We start from the raw sequence: 16,181 nt of genomic DNA on the forward strand, positions 1-16,181 counted from the left end.
TCCTACTTTAGTTGCAAATGGACCTTTATCCTCTAGATGTAAAGGTCTTTTGTTATAAAACAGATTTTATTTCATGATATAGCAATCTCCAGGTTATAATCAAATCATTTTGTAGTATCTTGCTTAAAATAAATGGAATAAGTATCCTGGGTTTGCCATCAGAGAGTGTATTTTTATATCCTTTCATCATTCTCATAATTCTTTCAACTCCTTGTATTTAATCCTGAAGTATTCAAAATATCCTAAGTGTCCTTCCTAAAGTATGTATGCCAGAACAGGACATAAATTTCCAGGAGCTGGATGGAAAGTATTAATAACTTTTCTATTACTGTTTGCTATCCCTCATTAAGTATTTAAAGGACTGTTTACCCAATTTAACTACAGACTTGAAGTGAGGGTATGTTCATTACTTGGGTTTGGTTTTATTTTTTCTGTAATGCCACTTTTCCAAATCAGTGATTTGCAAGACTGGTATTCCCCCAGTCTGGCTTTTTTTTTCTTAAATATTTGACACTGTACGATTGACCATGTTGAAATGTATGACTTCATGGGTATGCTTGCTGAATAATCTAGGTCTCTAAAGCAACCTTAAGTACAAAATACCAAAGAGTAAGAGCTCTGGGCCCTCAAATTGGGCCCATGTGATTCCCAAGTCCATCACATGAAGTATTGAAACTCCAGGAATCCAGGGTCTGCTGTGGTATGAAACTACTGAAATCTTTGTTTTGAAATTCTCTCCTTAATATGCATATTCTGTGAAATTAAAAAAAAAACAAAAAAAAAACAACCAAAAAAAAAAACAACAAAAAAAAAAACAAAAAACCCCAAACATCACATATATAATTCCTTTAATTTTCTCTCTCTCTTTTTTCCCCCCCCCCTTTTTTTCTGAATTCCCTGGAATAGAAACCATGCTGCTCAGTCAGTATTCAGGTCTCATGTCATTCACTGGTCTTTGATTCTGTGTTACCTTTATTCAATGATGTTTTCATTCTCTTTTTTACTCCATTGATATCAATGTTAAATAATTTTGGACTAAGAATGCATCGCACTAATTTAAGGGTGAATTCCCCCTACAATTTCAAGCCTCTTTCCTTTTGAATTTGGCAGCCATTGATGTGTGCAGGTTGATTCCCTTTTTACTGTGAAGGTTTTCTGCAGAAAAGCAGCTTTTGCAATTATGCTGACTTCAACTCCTATCTTTTGTATCTGGCTTTTTAGAAAAGAAAAATCTTTGCTCAAAAGCTACACTGATGAGTTAAATTACCACAACAGAAATGGTAAACAAAGTGGATGGGATTAAAAAATAACCATGGTAATTCAGCAGTGCATGGTGGTTGTTTATTTGCCTAAAATTATTTTTAAAAACATCAGCAGGTTTGAATTGTTATATTCTGAAGTGATCACAAGAATGTGGCAGTCTAGAATCTTCCTGACCATCAGTTTGGTAAATTTGCATAAAATCACAGGTTCTAACAATTTTATCTTGTATCATTGACTTGCCACTACAATCAAGACTTTGTGGTCAATGTAGCATTTCAGCTATGGCCTTGAAGAGTAAACAGCATTTACTTGTGTCCAATGAAGATAATTGATGAGATAGCTGATATAATAGCAAGAGAAAAGCTAATTTGTCTTATATCTGTGATGTGTAATTATCTCTTGTATCCACTTACCACATTTTTTTAACCCTCACATGCAAAGTCTCTTCACCACTTTGCTTTATTTTGCTTCCCATTCCAGAAAGTGTTTCCAGCCTATGTTGACTTCTAGCCAAGCTGTTGTTTTTGCATTCTATTTTTCCTCAGTATTGCAAAAGAAATGCCAACACAGAGTGTTAATGTTTTTATTAAGCCAAGGCACACTGTTTGAGCTGTTGCTAATCTAGTGTGCAAGCAGGTGTTCAATGTGATCTATTACTGTTGATATAAAATGGTGCAGTTAAAATTGTCTTGATCCTTTGGGGCACAAGAAATTAAAGCCCCGACACACGACTGTAGGTTTTTAAGTCCATTATGTTATTCTGTATAGAAGTTTCCTTGGTACATTGTGCTTTGTTTTCATTGTAGGAAAATAATGTTATTTAGAAGGGAGGTAGTGTCATGAGTCAAAGGAGGATCCATATCAGGTTAATAATAATCAGCTCCTATCTGGATCGATACAACTTTCCCTTAGTCTAGAAACAGAATTACTACAGGAAGAAAAGGTTGCAGCCTATTGTATGTGGTACTTATACAAGAAAAAGTAACTTTGCTTACATACTCTTTCCAAACCTATATGAGTAAACTTCTGTTACTGACCTTGCTTCTTCTCCCTTTCTGCCTCATCCGTTTGCCTTTTCCAGTGTATGATCACGTGTTCATATTTATTTGGCGATTCCTAATGACTTGTCTGTCATAGGAAAAGTGACAAACAAGTAACAGATTCTTACTTTTCTGATAACCTATTTAAAATTGTTTAATTGATTAGGGTAGTTTTCTTAGCCATTTTAATTGGGGAAAAAAAATAAGCATGTTTATTAGCAAGATGTATCATTTAAAGTTCATGTATCTGGAACAGGTGTCCCAGGAACAGATGCAGGAAAGAAACAAAGGATGTGTTCCATGGCAATTTTGCTGAATCTAGATGTGTAGATATGTACATATGCACTGTCTTTAATGTTCCAGTTTTATGTTAAATGATGGAAGAATTAAAAAAAAAAAGCCATCAGTTGGAGGGTTTTTGCTGAACATTCAATTATATTGGTGTGCTTTTGACAAAACTACTTTTATCCTGTTTAGCAATCTGTAACTATCCATGTGGTTGGAGTGCAGCTCAGTGACTCTTAACTCACATAATCAATTTCAGCACTTGCTGCAATGAGCACCTACAGAGAGCCAAGCGCTTTCCTTTCTACTGCTTTCTGCTAGTGAGGACACTGAGATGATGATGAGGGATTTAGTTATGATTTCAGTTATTTCTCTTTGCCAGTCCATGTGAGGTTTCTGTAGTGGTTCACCTCAGTGGGTTTGCTCAGAAGAGCTGTTTGGTCTGCATCATTCTGGGCATACAAAGTTCAGTTGCAACAGTGATCTTGAACATACTTAAGCAAAGATGATCTCCTCAGGGAAGTCGTAGATTCGCCAACACTGGACATCTTTGAGATTCAGCCGGACAGGGTGCTGAGACATCTAGTCTAGGTCTTGCATGCCTAGAATGGTGGGGACCAGATGATCCTTAAGGTCCCTTCCTCAAGAACCTGGTGTTCTATGGTTTTGTAATTCTAAGATTTGCTTATTGCAAAACCCATTGCAAAAATCAGTTTTTAGCCAGTAAGATAAATTGGAAAGGAGACAGTAACTTTAAACAAACAAGCAAACAAACTTTTCTGCTTAAATGATGCATTTTTCCAGATATTTTTTGCCACCCACCAACCCCTCCAGAGAAAAAAATAGGAAAAAGTTCTTTTCAAAAGTTTGATTCAAAATTTGTGTATTTAGATGTTCTCAATACAAAGAAGAATTTACCTAAATCTCCTGAATTTGAAAACTTTAGTCTAACCCTACTTGAATGGTTGATTTTTCTCTTACTCTTCTTACTCTTTTTTTGCTAAAAGGCTGAAACATAAACTATCTACATTTTTTATGAAAATTCTTGAATACACATGTATTTATAAATTTTTTTCATTGTAGTACACAGTACTCAGTAGCTAGCATTTAAAAAAATGCAGAACATAAGCATATTAGTTGCCTAATAAACCTGGGCACAATCTACCAATCAATTTGTTGTAAAAATCTTATGAAAAGAAATGGCGTATACTAGGCACTATATCCTGAAAAACTATTAACAAAAAAGAAAAAAAACAGAACTACCCCACTGAAAAAATAGCATTTTCTTATAATTGTAAGCATTGCGGTATTTAAAGAATTTCAGTTTAGTGAAATTTTTATTATGGATATTTGTAATTAAACAAAAAATGGGTTTCTGGAAAAAAAAAATAATTAAAATCAGTTTGCACAGATTTTAAGTAGGTGTCTGAAGTCTAGAATGTCATTGTACCATTGCAGCAGATGGAGTTGGTACATTTTCTTCTGCAAAATATTTGAAGTCCAACTATGGCAGTATTTAAATGTCAAAGCTTCCTTTTCCTTTTTCTCCTCCCTGTTTTCACAGATGTCTATAGTTAGACTTGTTATTGTTATAAAATAAAAGTCTAGCAGTTGATATCAAAGTCCAGTTTAACCTAAGTGCATATTGACAAAAAATATTTTCCATAAGTATTCCATAATTTTTGTTAACATTGGAACTAATATTGCTTCTTCTCTATGGTCTTTCATCTCTATATATTTGTATTAAAATAATACTTAAGCCTGCAGAATGATTACAAGCATCAATCATCAGCAAAGGAAATTTTAAACTCCTTGAAAATGTACTTGTAAGAAGTAGTTGATTTTAAAAAGATACTTGTGTTAAAGTTGAAAAGCATTAGCATTTTTATATTCCCAGCTAAGAAACTGCAGTGGATTTCAAATAACTGTCCAGAAATTAAATGAACATCATTAATGAGAGTTTTTGAAATGTTTTGTAATTGTGAAAAATTTTAGGCTATTCATTACCACAGTAAGAAAGGATTAAAAAGCTCATTTCTCTGCTGCTTTGTTGCAAGTTAGCCCTTTACAGTCTAAATATAATTGTGCATGCAGTAGCTTCCACTGTAAGGGTACAAAACCAGAAACCTCAACTGAAAGTGGCACATACTGTGGAAATTTCATGGGTGAAAAGAAATGTAATTTTTCATGATGTCTGCCCTTTTGAGGTTGGTCTCCAAGCAGGCTCATGGGTGCCTCAGTAGAACAAGGCTAATAGTCCGAACTGCTGTGATACCCTGGTTTCTTCTCCAGGACTTGTAGGTTTATGAAGATTCAGTGTAGGTTGGCGCTGGTGAAAACTAAGCATTAGGAAATCACTCTCTGGAGATGACTGGAGCATTTATGACATTTACATCCCTTTCTTTTGTATGTTGCACTGGTCATGTCTCACCTTAGGTTTTGTAGCCTGATAAGGATGTAAGAGAGCATTTTGCCTTGTTCTAAAACTTCAGCAACTCCTTGTCCACTTCCTCACCCATGAGCATGTAATAAGGCTGGGACAATATCTTAGTCTGCATGTGGAAATGGAAGGAGATCACTGTTCTGCAGAGAATCAGAGCTGAATAGGCTTATGAAGTTATAGAATAAGCTCATTTGGAATTCTTTTTAAGGACTCAAAGTCTATACAGAGGCAAAAGTGCTGGTAAAATGTTTCATATACTGCAATGTGGAGTAGAACACTCAATTCCACTATGAAAGCATCATGAGCTCTTAACATACCCATTTCTCTTGTCAGCTTCCTCTAGTGTAGTTCAGATATAGAAGGCCTTTTGCTCTGAGAGACAGTTGGAAAGAACAACAATTAAAAAAATCAGTAAGGAGAATACAGGTAAGAGGAAGAAATAGAATGGAAAATTCTCACTAGTGCCTTCATGAGTCTGAAACACTGTCATGTCCCATTGCCTGTAGGCAGCTTTGAATGCCTACACACTGCACGCACTGGGTTTCTTTCAACTGGAGACTCATGGTTTGAAGTATCTGATTCAGACAGAAGAGCAGCATCTTCTTAAGCTGGAGTAGTGGTTCCAGCCCTTGGCCAGCTTCTTCGCTCAAAAAAAAAAACCATATAAATGATACTGCATGTATTCCTTCCTTCAAATGGCAGCCCATTATAAATGTAACAAGAAAAAAAAAAGTAATAAAATTATTAATTATGTTGCTAGAATCGCTATAGGAACTTCATCTAGGCCATAAGTGAACTGTGTGGCATATAAAACAAACAAGCCTGGAGAAGAGAAGGCTCTTGAGAGATCTGATAGTAACCTTCCAGTGCCTAAAGGGGGCCTACCAGAAATATGGAAATGGACTTTTTACAAGGGCCTGTAGGGGTAGGACAAGGGGTAATAGCTTTAAACTGAACGAGGGGAGATTTAGATTAGATATTATGAAGAAGTTCTTCGCTGTGGGGGTGATGAGGCACTGGCACAGGCTGCCCAGAGCAGCTGTGGCTGCCCCATCCCTGGTAGTGTTCAAGGCCAGGTTGGATGGGGTTAGGAGCAACTTGGTCTGGTGGAGATGTCCCTGCCTGTGGCAGTGGGGCTGGAACTGGATGATCTTAAGGTCCTTTCCAACCCAAACCATTCTATGATTCTGTGATTCTGTGAATTGGAAGTGATTAGCATAGCCATAAGATTGTTGTGCTAAAAGGTAAATAAAAGGGTTTGGTAAGTATCTTGTCCTAAATAAAGCTTCTACATTTGTGAGAGAAAAGGCATCACATAAATTCCTTGCTAATGGAAGATGGCATTGTATTATTTTTAGACTAGTGCAATCAACAGGGGAATAGAGAGACCTCCTGGGACTAGTCCTCTGCTGTTGCAGTTAATCACCTTCATTTAATCCTGTTCAGATATGTATTAAACTCCACATTCATATGTGGTATGAACTGCTGTCGCTAATGATGGGAACAGTGTAAGGTGGTAAACTGCATGAATGGATGGCCAGTTGTCAGAATTCCATTAAAAATGGTGGACAGGGGAGAGGAAAGAGAGCAAAGTTATAATTAGCCTGCCAGCAAGAAAATGGCATCAATCCTAATGAATTTTCTACAAAAAAAAAAAAAAAATCCAAATATCTCAGAAACCAGCATAAAGTACATAGGATAATTCAGGCTGGGAGGAGCCTCTGGAGGTCTCTACTCTGGTCTGGCGCAAAGCAAAGTTAGCTCTAAGGTCAGATGAGGCTTCTCAGAGCTTTGCCCAGTCAGGAGTTGTAAACCTGAGATGGAAATTGCATGAACTCCCACCCAGCCTGCTGCATTGCTTGGCTGTCCTCATGGGAAAAAGTTGGAGGTGAGTAGTAAAACAGAGATTTCAGCAGCAGCACCTGAGAGGATAGCAGCTTGTTTGGATTTAAGGCATAGTTTCTGTTGTTCCATTGCTGTTTAGTTAAAAGCATCTAGTGAAAGTGCCTGGGTAATCTCACGTTTGTTTTGCCAGTTCTAGACTCTCAGTCCTTTAAACTCAAGATTGAAGAGACCGGATGTCCATATGTGTCTTTTATACTTGTGTTCTCTTTAAGCACATATTTTGTGAAATAATAATGTTTTGTCTCCCTAGGAGGGAGTACTAAGTTCTTTTAACTATATGGAATAATACATGCATTCTTCATGAGGAATATTATTCCTGTCACAGATGAGAGAACATTTTCACATCTGCACTGCTTCTCCTTGAAAGACACAGTTAATGCCATGAATTTTCTCTTACTGGGGAAGCCGTTGCCAGAATGAAATTTGAAGGTATTGAATATGGGAGATTTTGCATGTATTTCTATATACTATGTCATTTTCATTAGAATCCAGAGTTAACTATTGCAGCAAACAAAATGCTCCAGGGGTGAGGTGATATTGGTTTATGTGCCATCACAAAGCACAGTTGCAAGTTTTTGTGGAAGATTTTTATTTTCAACTTTCCCTATTACCTTCTTTTGCATTTGACCTTGAGGGAAAAAATGGCCTGTTATAATTTCTTTCAATGATGAAGCTAGGGAATTCTTTAAAACTGAGAGAGTTACTGTAAACTGTAAAGGTCATCTAATGGAGCTCTGCCAGTCTAGATTTATTCCTTGCTGCATATGATATAATGCTTTGAAAGTGTAATTTTACATTGTCAAGAGATGTAGATCTGTAGACTAATAAATCTCCCAGCTCAGACCATTTCCTAATATCCTTTCACATCCCCATTCTGTATTTTTTCTGTTATCCATTTCAGTCAATCATTCTGGGTTGTATCCTGCTTTTGTTAACTGATAGAGGACTTCTGCCTTTGTAGGAATTAGCATTGTTTGTACACCAGTAAGATACATTACCTATAGCTGGTACAATCACAATAGCGCATTTGAGAGATTTATTGGTTTGGGTTTTTTACTGTAGAATACGTGATTTAGTTCCACAGTTATTCCCCTTTGATAAAGAAAAGATTAAGCACAGCATATTGTAGCAGTGAAGTGTGTGCCAGGCATTGTACAGAGGGGAGTCAGCATGAATTGTCACTGCAATATGACGGGGAGTGTCACATCTATAAGAACTTAGATCTAGTTTCTGACTTCTCAGCTGGCTCCTCTCTGTACTCCTTTCTGCACAAGGAAAAGGGAGGTGTTGGGCTATGAAAGCAGTGAACCAAGGACACTGGTTGGCGTGCATCATGAAATTTGGCCTTCTGAAAAACTTGTACTGAGTGGTGAAAATGATGTTGGAATTAAAGGAGCGCAAGAGTACCATTTAATCAAAGCGCTTTGACAAGCATCACAATTGTTTCTGAGCAAGTGATTTTTACAAAGTGGTGGTTTTGACTCTGCAGGAGTCCCTGCCCCATTCCTCTTCCCCGTTTACACGGTGGTGGCCTCTTGAGCATATTGCTGACACATAATGTGGGAGATTGTATGGCTGCACCCGGGCGGAAAATGGCTCTTTGCAGCAGCGCGGCTCCTGAACAGAAGCTGGTTTATTAGGTGTTTCTGTTTTACTGGAAGGAAGTGCTTGTTGCTTAGTGTCTGATCTCTGAGTCAGCCAATCCATCTCTGCTACTCTGCTGTAGAGGAAAAAACCCTCATATTTTTCATATAGAGATAACTGCTTTTTGTTCATTCCTCAGGTATACCCCTTTACTTTCAGATTAACCCAAGCAGATAATATTTCTAACACTACAGAATTCTGACTTTAGAATGAAGTGTAAGACTTAATTTTGTAAGATTATTTGTACCCATAAAGCCACCATAGCCAGCACAGAATTAAAAAGCCTAATGTTATCTTTCCCCATCTTCTGAGAAATGCTGTTTCATCCTATGCTTAGAGGCCATTTTACTAAATTCCAGCAAGTAATGTGACTTTTATCCTGGAATTAACTGTTCTTTTTCTACCTTAATTCATAGGTGCAATTGAAGTGTTTGGTAGGAATTTTAACAGAATGTATAATGTCTGAGGTACAAATGTTCTTTCCCTCATTGAAACTTCTCCTCTGCTCAAAGTCAAAATGAGTTTTCTGTTTATTTCACTGAAATAATACTATGACCAAGTGCTAACAGAAAATAGCTTGCAAGAGTATATCTTCCTTAAAGCAAAAATCTGTTTTCTCAGTTCTGCCCTCATTCATTACAGACCTCCTACATCCCCTGTACTTTTCTCTGTCACACAGTCAGGCTGAGCAATACAAAAGAGATCAGGCTGAGGGACACAGGAGTGTTGCTGACTTTCCTATAGAAGGACCTACGTATGTACTCTTTTCATCATAAGCAGACATGTAGGTGTTGTAGGGGGGCAAGGAGCCTTTATTTAAACTAATGATTTTTCATCTAAAAAGACCATGGGCCTGTTGCAAAATTTTGTTAATGCCCTGGGGTTGACTTCTGTGGTGTTGTACAGTAGTTGTGTCCCCAGAAGGTTCAGGATCAGTTGCATGCTGTGCCAATGACCACTTCTCTAATCTAACATAGGTGACCTGCAGAATGTTTCTTACAACTGCTTGGATAGTCTTATAATGTGTAGATAAATATACAGAGGAAAACCTACATTTCCTGTGAATCAGACAGAAATTTTCTAAGCAAAACCAGGTTTTTCCTGGAGGAAATTGTGTCGTTTGAAAGAGGTTTGTTTGGTGGACTGATATTTCCTGTAGGAGAAACACAGCAGGGAACTAGCACTCCACAAGGCTTCTAGAGTGCATATGGGATGACTAGTCTCAGCAATACTTTGTGAAAGGACAAAAGGCAGTGGACATATATTGAAATTCAGGAAATTCCATGTAAACATAAGAAAAAACTATTTTTACTATGAAGATGGTTTAACTGGGGCAGGTTGTCTATGCAGTTTGTGGAGTCTTCATCTTTATAGATACTAAAAGCCAACTGAACACAGCCCTGAGCAACCTGCTCTAGCTGACCTTGCTTTGAGCAGCAGGACTGGATAAGACGGTCTCCAGAGGTACCTTCCTGTGTCAGCCATTTTGTGGTTCTCTGGTCCAATTGCTTCAGTAAGAGATGAAAATGGGAATTGTTCTGGAGTAGAAATCAAAAAAGGGTAAAATACTCTTTTATAATATATGACAGCTAAGTTTCTTTTTCCCTTTTAAATAGATGAAGTTGAAACATACACAGTGATGAAACAACTGATGTGTCTTGGACTTTTCCCATTAAGGAGTACATACAGTTTTGGAGCCCAACTTTCTCTCTCAGATGACTTACTGTCAATAAAAACAGTGTGGGAGGTGCCAAAATTACATGTTTCAGAGTAGATATAGAGCAGAAGGATGATCTCAGAATGAATTATTCTAATGAGCAGCACTTGTCTGGTTTTTTTAATCCTCATTTACTTCAGGCAGCTATGACAGTGCTACAGTCCTTGTTCTGTTAGCTGAAAAGACAGTGGGGGAGTATGAGAACTCTCATTTAAATTTGATATTGTCCAGTTTTACTGCTTTGATGATTCAATTAAAGAGTCCTGTGGCTTAATGGCTAAGAAGGAAAATCTTTCCCTGGTGGTGGAAAGCAGGACCACTGTGTATTATTTTCTCACATGACCTGAAGTTTTAAAAAACACTTATTTTTTGAAGTTCGGCTTGTGTTATGCTAACAGTTTTGCACAAACAATTTGTACTAGCTTGTGCAACTGCAAATTTGTATCCAGCTAATGAAACATTTTCCACAGACCCTGAACCCCATATTACAAGAGAAAGCTTAGGTCTGGGAGAATGAATAAGAATCTCTGAACAGGAAAGCTGTACTTGCTGTCACATTTCAGACGACCATAGTTCTGTCCTTAGCTAGCATGTTCTTCCTGGATAAGCAGCTATAGGAACAGCTGTATGAAAAGATTAGACATCTTTGACAAATCAGCCCTTGTAGACTATGTAGTAAGGACAAGAGCCTGTGCAGGTAACGTAGCAATTGCCTACAGCAGAGGCAGCTAGAAAGTTTGCAGCTTCAGGGTCCTAGGCTACATTTTTTACAGTAAAAAGCTTTTAGTATATTCCTCTTAAGACACATGCTGGCTTTTTATCCTTGTGGTCACTAACAAAACACATGTATTTGGAATTCATGGTCAGAGCTCCAAAAATACAGGAACCCAATTAGAGCTGTGACCATGCATGATAGATGTTATAGCCATCTATCTATAGATAGATCTAGATATCTATACTAGATCTATATAGATCTAGTAATTTGTAGAAGCCTTTCATAAAGCTGCTGTGGGGAAGGAGAGAAGGAATAAGAACATGGCCTTTGGTTGTCAGGTAAATGTAGAAAATTGTATTACCTGAAATGGATTTTATGGCTGCTGCCAAGGAAACTATTGCTTTGCCAAATTTTGCAAATACGGGTTCATTTGGCCTTAGTGTTTAAGCATCTTTTTTGCAGCTCTGAAAAAGCAAGACTAAGGGAGGAGGAAGAGGAATATGGTGTGTAGGATAACATATCAAGCCATAAATTCTGATATCTGTTCTGGCAATGACTGTTAATATGTCTGTGCCTCTCCCAGCCCATTTGCAGAACTAGTGATTCATGCTTCTCTCTGACATACCTGCCATTTAAAAGAGAAATATGCACAGGATATTTAGTATAATGACTCTGCCCTACTTGTTGGCATTATTTTGTTTGTACTACAACAGCTCACTTTTGAAAGTCTGTACATACATAATGTTCATACTGTGTATTAGTATTACATGTTTTAGGCTAGAACTTAGTAAATACCCAGGTCTGATATTTTTATTATAGAGTGTGCTTAAGAGAAGAGAGAGCTGTGCGGGGAGAGCAGAAGTATCTGTTACCAGTGTACCAAAAGATCAAGATCTGATTCAATAAATTTTGCTTTTGGGAGGCAAGACTGAAGGTTTCAGGGCATTTTTAATCAGCTGTGTCATCCTTTTTCTTTAAATCACTTTTCCTTCAAACTCACCATGGATTTATGAATTACATATGATGACTGTTTTGTCATCACCCTGTGACTTTAGCATAGGAAATATTTCTGGATCTGCTTTCATAAATTTACTGTCGTGCTTTTGTATTAGGTTGTCTCTTACATACACCATCCCATTTACTGTATTTGCATCTTATCTGTCCAGACTGAAGCCCTGCTGCTTTTGGAAGGTTTATGTAAACTAGAGCTCTTGCAGCAAATTAAAAATACTATATGCACAACTGTAGTGCCACTTAGTACTGATTTTGGGCAACTAAGTACTTATAGCCACAGACAAATTAGAGAATATTGGATGTATGTCAGAAGTTCAAAGTCCAGAGGTACACAAGAAATTAACAATTATTCAGCAAAATGTAAGAATAAAAGAGAATAGAGTAGGATTTGGAATAATCTTAGTGTATTGTGATTACAGGAACAGGAGTATTTCCTAAAACACCCTGCATGACCTGACAAGTCGGATATACAAAGCATGAGATGTTTTCTGCTAGCAGTCTCTGAACCCCAGTCAACAAGAACTGTTCAAACAAAGCAGTGAAGTCTTTGCCTTCCTAAATAGGATCATGCTTAGAGCATAGTCTTTCCTTATCCCACGTTTTAGTGAGTTCCCTTCTGAGTGTAGTTTCACTAGCTTCATTTGATCCTTAGCCCTCATAACTTGTAACAGAACATCAGGTCATACCTCGTCTCTTCTCTCCTGTGCCAATGAAGTCCTGTGTGTCCTAGCTTCAGCTCGTCCTTCAGAAGCTACCTTGCAGATGGTCTGTGTGGACTCAGATAGCTTCAAGACCTAGCTATGAGCAGTAATCTTTCTGCTTAATTTGAGGGCTAAACACGGTAACAGGTTAACACCTGCTCTTGCTGTAAACAAACCGGTTATCTGTTGTGAATGAAATTCTGCTACTGATTGGCAGGAGGTTTCAAACTCTGAGCTGCCAGAGGTCATCTCCCATCATACCTTTGTAACATAGTGTTTAAAAACTGTATTTTCCACAAATATCCACAAAAGTAATTAATACTATCACTAGCTCTTATTGGAGACTAAACAAGATTGTCAACAACTAAGATTCTGGCAAAATCCTCTGTTGGGAGAACCCTGGAGCATGACTTGTTAAACTGGTGGGTAGTGTGACAATATAATATAAATAGCTTTGAGTTTTTTCCCCTTTTCACTCTTTTAGCTCTGAAATTTTGACTCTCAACACACCAAATGCAGAGAAATATGTGTATGTGGTGTATCAAAACTACAAAACCAGAACATTGCTGGTGTTCTCAAAGTATTGAGTGTGAGAGATCAAATAATTGGAAGCACCACCTATCTGCAGCAGAAAGTTCCAGTAATCACAAATGTTACAAGCTACTCTGCTGAAGCTAAAGTTATCTTACAGAGACAGAGGGGAACTGTCTGACTGTAAATAGTTCCTTCGTGTCTAAACTTGAAGCTTGAGAAAAATTGGATTTGACTGAAGCTCTCAAAAAAACTATAAAGATACCTGTCATTTTTCTTCCCAATCATACTGAGCTGAAATTCAGTCAGAAAATTGGGGACTATTATTTCCATAACCTGGTTCTCTCTTCCAGGTTTCTGAAAATGAGCAGGTGCAAAATCTCTGAAGAAAAGTGAAGAAACAAGTAAGAACTTGAAAGAGGATTTTAGGAGCTGTCAAATTTAGTACTAATTGCTATGGCCAAAACAGATCTTCAGAGAAGCTTCAGTTATGGTCTTTTATTTTGGTAGACCTACAAATTCTGTCACCATTAAGGGGTTCAAGTAAATAATAGAATATATCTATTTTTTGGATATGGATGTGTTCTGTGGATCACACGTGGAATTTATATTAGATCTTAGAGATGCTCTTATACAGGAATAGTTTGACCCCAAATCTTTAGACTTCCTCCTCAGTCTCTTGAAGTTTGGCAAAATAACCAGTTCATAGAATCATAGAATAGTTAGGGTTGGAAAAGACCTTAAGATCATCACGTTCCAACCCCCCTGCATGGGCAGGGACACCTCACACTAAAGCATATCACCCAAGGCCTTGTCCAACCTGGTCTTGTTGACCCAAATCAATAGCATTGGCTTCAAAGCAAGCCTTTCTCTGAGTAGGAGGAAGGACATGACCTCATTCATCATTCTGTGATTATAAACAGCATTGAGAAAATGGCATCAAGCATTATCTAATAACTTGGAAGAGGCTGCAGATTCCATCCAATGATTTCCTAAAAAAAAGCAACAGAAGAAGCACTTTCAGATTTCATCCTCACTTGTTTGGGTTTTTCTATTTCTTGCATATTATATACTATATGTTTTACAAAAACATCTGCCAGGTTTAAAAAAAAAAAAGCTGATGCTGTTTTTGCGAAGGGCATGCCAACTTGAATCCTGAAGTCTGTGTAATCTAGAGTGTTAGCTACAATCGCTGCAGATGGTTTAATAGTTCCCAGGAACTTTACTCAGTTGTAGATTTTGTCCTTAATTACAATTTAATTTAATGAGCTCATTTAGAATAATTACTGAATTTAATAAAACCTTTATATTTTGCAATATGCCATAATGTATGGAAAAATGGCTAGACACTTAAATTACATGCTGTCTTCCAATTAAAACCTGATACCCCTTCATTACCCTTTCTTACCAAAAACTGACTCAGAAGTTGTGAGGTGCGAGCGCACGTTTGCAGGTTCAATTTACAGTTGAAACATTTAAAGATCAGGCTTTTCATATCGTTCTAATCTGCTTTCATAATCTCTTATGAGAAAACCAAGCAAAGGTTTTTGTTTTCTGTTTTGGCACTGTGAAAACATTAGTACAGAAAAGTCAAGCAGCAGAATGAAATTGTATGGGTTGTGAACTGAGAAGTGCTAAAGTTTTGGGTTTATATGGGTGTGTGTGGTTTTTCAAGTACTTTGGATTATATAAGATTTTCGAGGTATCTAAGAGTTACTTACACAGTTCTGCCCAGTCACTCTGATTCCTAGGCCATAAATATCTCTCTTAGTCCTACGAAGGTCGAAATATTTCATGTGACTTAAATTGGGATGCAGTTGCTGTCTCAGCTTGCTGAGAGCTGGTGCTGATTGAGATAATACCAGAAGCAGAATTAAAAAAACTAGAGCCAGGGAATAAAAACAAATGGGCTCCTTTTTTGTTCCCAGTGGAGGCCTGTTTTGGCCATCTGAGGTGGGAATACAGGTGAATAGCTTTCTTTAGATATGGTCTACAAGGGATCAGCACATCTTCTAAGTCAGTTAATGTTTATACATTACACTTAATTATTGTTGTACTGCTGGCAATTTATCCCCATGAACATGTTAGTTTTTGCTTCTTGAGAATGTCTTAGCTGTGAAGCAAGACATACCTTGGTAGCTGAGCTTCAGCTTTCTGTATGAGTTCAGGTGAATGGGAAGTGGGGAGGAGAAAATGCAAAGCAGTTTTTGAATTGGAAAGGTAGCCTTGTAAATTCGGGTAAGGGTTTGTCTTATCTGCAAGGACCAGGATTTGGGATTACAGGGCTGTCGGTGCTTTTGCTTAGATTTATTTTTATCAAGTAGCACAAAAGCTTTTATTTTTTATTTTTTTTTTGTTGCTTCATGGTAAACTGAAATAAGAGGTTTTAATACTCAGACACTTGAATGTGGCCTTGTCTTAGTTTTAGCATTCTCAAATACATTTGTCTATAGAAAACTAAAATTCAAACCAACTAAAATTATGTCTTTAAATTTTGGAGTGATTAATTACAGAATTATTTTTAGTTCACTGGAGTGATGGTGATTATCTGAATCAAAGTTTTTTACCAAAAATGACCATGGAATATATTAATATGTGTTGTCATTTTTAATAAGCTAGGATCTTGAGTAAACAAATAGTTTCTTTCCTGTCTCACTGGCAAGGCAATGGGGTGGTTCATGGGAGTGGATCAATTGGAGAGAAATACTTCCAGTCCAAACCTGATCAAATGGAAAGTGGTTTCTATTTCAGAATATTTATTTGGGAGACTTTTTCACGGTTGTGATTTAGCAGAATTTTACTGATATCTTTAAAAATATTAGGCCCATTTCTGAGCAAACTGTCTGATGTTCTAAAGACCATCACATAAATGCCTTCACACCTGCACTAGGCAGTGTTAATTTGCATATTTGCATATTTATGT

The 16,181-nt window shown here is 37.3% G+C and overlaps 1 protein-coding gene across 8 annotated transcripts in view; it reads left to right on the top strand.

Annotated features, from left to right (window-relative positions):
• The window catches only part of CNKSR2 (connector enhancer of kinase suppressor of Ras 2), a 213,431-nt gene that overhangs the window by 135,844 nt on the left and 61,406 nt on the right, over positions 1–16,181 (top strand). The gene's annotated exons all lie outside the window — the stretch shown is intronic.

The sequence above is a fragment of the Pezoporus occidentalis genome, unplaced genomic scaffold (genome assembly GCF_034315485.1).
Source record: "Pezoporus occidentalis ecotype Australia unplaced genomic scaffold, CSIRO_AGI_Poc_V1 ctg81, whole genome shotgun sequence".
NCBI classification, from domain to species: domain Eukaryota; kingdom Metazoa; phylum Chordata; class Aves; order Psittaciformes; family Psittacidae; genus Pezoporus; species Pezoporus occidentalis.